Source organism: Myotis lucifugus, unplaced genomic scaffold (genome assembly GCF_000147115.1).
Source record: "Myotis lucifugus unplaced genomic scaffold, Myoluc2.0 scaffold_126, whole genome shotgun sequence".
Taxonomy (NCBI): Eukaryota; Metazoa; Chordata; class Mammalia; order Chiroptera; family Vespertilionidae; genus Myotis; species Myotis lucifugus.
The window spans coordinates 1,033,281-1,037,046 of record NW_005871174.1 but is presented as its reverse complement, the minus strand read 5'-3'; positions in this window follow the sequence as shown (position 1 = coordinate 1,037,046).

Genomic DNA, 3,766 nt, shown 5'->3' with positions numbered 1-3,766 from the left:
GAGAAAACAATTAATGATTCCTCATTTAAAAAGTAAACTAAACCCCTAACCCAATATCAAAATATTGGTGTATGTCTGTATATCTTTGATTTTTAATGTAAAATAAAATGTTAAAGGGTATATCATTTTGAATGATTCCCCACTTTAACTGACTTTTTAAACTGATTAACATCCTCAAGAGCCTCCCACTATCCACCATTTTCATGCTTATCTTTCAAATGCTGTATTCGTGTTTCCCAATGACTTCCCAATAAACTAAACTCTGTGGTCTTAGCAAATTCTACATCACGTTACCTAACTTAATTTTCTAATTCCATTTTCTAGTCATATACATTACATTTAGTCCAACTGGATTTATAAGCCTCTGAACACAAGCTCTAATTTTAAGTTCATTCTAGTCTCTTGAGTTGGAAGAAAGGGGCAGGGGATGGGGAGGAAGGGTATTAGGAAGGAAGGAAGGAAGGAAGGAAGGAAGGAAGGAAGGAAGGAAGGAAGGAAGGAAGGAAGGAAGGAAAAGAAGGGAAGGGGAGGGGAGGGGAGGGGAGGGGAGAGGAGGACAGGATGGATTAGCTGGGTGAGGAGGCTCCAGTGATGGGTTTGAAGCCGTGATGATTTCATCCCATCACAGATGCTCCCAGGGCATCTGTCCGCTCACTCAGTTCCAGCTACCCCACTTACTACCCATATCAACATCTATAGATTCATAGTCCTGGGCTAAAGTGTTATTAAATGTGGCAAGTATAGGGAATACATCAACACATACATGAATATAAATAAAATCAATCATGTGAAAGAAAACAGAATTCAAAAATACTATAAAGTGTCGGTAGCTAACCTTAAAAGGGCAGAGGTAAATTCTGAGTGATACAGAGAGCTAATGCTCATTTGACAGCTTTATTTTATAAATTTGCTTAAGTTCACAATAAAAAGAAATGTATAAATATTTACAAAATATTCTATAGAATGAGATTAGCTTTTTTTAGGGTTAAAGTATTTTATTGATTAAGGTATTACATATGTGTCCTTATCACCCCATTTCCCCACCCACCCACCCCCCACTCATGCGAGATTAGCTTTAAAGTGAATTAAGAGAAACTAAAGTACTCTGGGCTGGGTGCTAGTTAAGCCTCAATGTGGGAGTTCTAGAATACCAATAGACTGATTTTAAAATAATATCTAACATAAAAAATATTGAAGCTTTTTTAGACTCTTCACTTCTTCCTCACTCCTGACCCAATAGAGAATTATTTGATCATTTTTCCATTCCTTTGCATTACTTTTCTGTCTGTACTTTCATTTTTTTCATTGATTCAATAAAGTTTTTCTAAAAAGTGACAGAATTGTAAAATCTCTAAGCTAGGGGAGACCTTGAGCAACTATTTCCATTTCCCTACTTTTAGACAATAATGCCGTACTAGGCAGATGAAGAGCTACGTTATTTTTTAAACCTTTAGAGAAGAGTCTGCAATCTCCCAACATTAACAACTCTCGCTGTCAGGAAATTCTTTCATATGCAATCTAAATCTCTCATGCTGCTGTTGAAATCAGTTTCCACTCAGCAGAGCTGAGTGGATATTGAAAACAGCTGGTCTTCTGCCTCTATGCAGAAATTCTTCATTTGCTGTCACTGCAATGTAATGAGATTTGAATTTTCTGTATAGCTTTGAGCTAGTCCTTAGCTCAGATCCTTCTCCAAGCTGATTAACCCCAGTTCCCCAAACTACTCAAAGAGTTCATTATGCCCTTATCTGTCCTCCCACATCACTTTGTAGGTATCTCTACTAGAACATTACCCCAACTTAGAGTCTGCATGACTGTCTCCCCTCACCTCCTCCTGTCTCACTTGTGTGCCTGTCTCTGAGATTGAATCATAATAGGTCCTCAATACATGACAGTTGAATGAATCAATGAAACTGCATTCAGATAAACCATTTTATTCTAACCATTCAGCCATGGTAGTGGCTGTCTTCTGTTAGTTAAGTTTCTTTTGATAACAAGTAACATAAACCAATTCAAGTAGCTTGAGCAAAAACAGGGATTAAATTGCAAGAATACTGGAATATCTGACAAAATCCAAGGAAGAATTAGTTCCTCAGAAAGGGTAGGAACTAGGGCAATTTCGTGTATTTCTTCTGCAGGAGGTATTCCTTTCAGAGTATTGCAATGTGTCTCAACTACCAACAACTTCCAATAACAATGTTGCTCTTCTGGCAGCATTCCAGTTCATGAGAGAAACAAACTGATTGGAGCAACTTGGGTCAGATGATGGACCTGAACCAAGCAGCCATAGTCCAGGGGACCCTTTCCTATCATTGAGAGAATTGTCCAGGTCGGGGCAAGAAGAGGACCTATCTGTGCATATTGGGAGTTCCTCAGAAAAGGAGAACCCTGCATTGTGGATTTGCCACGATGGTGATGCTCACTACAAAAAGTCACTGATCCCTCAGTCTTGTTGTCACTGTTGAGTTCTTTTGAGGATGTCACAGAGCTGAATCAATAAAGTGATTCAACCTTACTTTTTTTTTTTTGCTTGACTATTTCCTTTAAACTATGGATCAGTGCTTAAGCTAATGACAATTATCACAAGATTTACAACATACAGGAAAATTTTTCTTTCTGAAATTCAGTACATTTCATATGTTATTGAATTGGTAGCAGTCTCATACATGAGATACCGAATAGCAAGAAACAAATAAGTAGTGGCCAAGCCCACAAACACGCTTCAGAATGGTTCAGCATGCCTGCGGCCAGAAGTCTTGGACTTCCTAATGAGGACACCTGGAGAAGAGGAAAGGAACAATGAGTCAGCTACTTCATAATAACGCTTTGCAATAATTTAGCAGTTTTCTATTTAAATTGGATTCTTTCATATCTCTTTTCCCATTTGTAATTCAGCTGAATACCTATGATAGAAGACAAATAGCCATTTTTTTTTCCAGCTCTACAATGAGGGTAGTCAATTTCCCACCTCTTGAATAGGGGCTCACGGTAAGACCTAATGTGACTATATGAGCAGGAAGTGATATTCTATAAATTACAAGCCTAGGCCTCAAGAGACCTCGTGAGCGTGCCAAATAAGAGGATACTAAACCATGTGAAAATGTTTAAAAATGTGGATGTTTGCTGTGTAGAAATAGATAACCTATAAATCACCAAAACATACCACTAATTTCAGACTATAATAATAGGGATCCAATAAGGCATTTATATTAAACATATATTAAAATGTATCTCTAGCCTCTCATTCAGTATGGCAGAAATCTATAACCTTCCTTTAAAATTTATACATATATATGTATATATACATGCATATATATATATATATATATATATGTGTGTGTGTGTGTGTGTGTGTGTGTGTATACATACATACATACTAGAGGCCTGGTGCATGAAATTTGTGCACTGGCGGGGGTCCCTCAGCCTGGCCTGTGCCCTCTTGCAGTCTGGGACCCCTTGGGGGATGTCTGCCTGCCGGCTTAGGCCTGGTCCCCAAGCTGCCCGATCCCCTTGGGAATCGGGCCTAAGCCGGCAGGCGGACATCGCTCTCCCAGTCCAGGACCCCTCGCTCCTTACTGCCTGCCTGCTTGCTCCTTACAGCTCAGCTCGCTGCTCCTTAGCGCTTCCACAGAGGTGGGAGAGGCTTCCACCACCACTGTTGCAATTGCCAGCCATGAGCCCGGCTTCTGGCTGAGCAGCATTTCCCTTATAGGAGCACACTGACCACCAGGGAGAAGCTCTTGTGTTAAGCGTCTGCCCCCTAGTG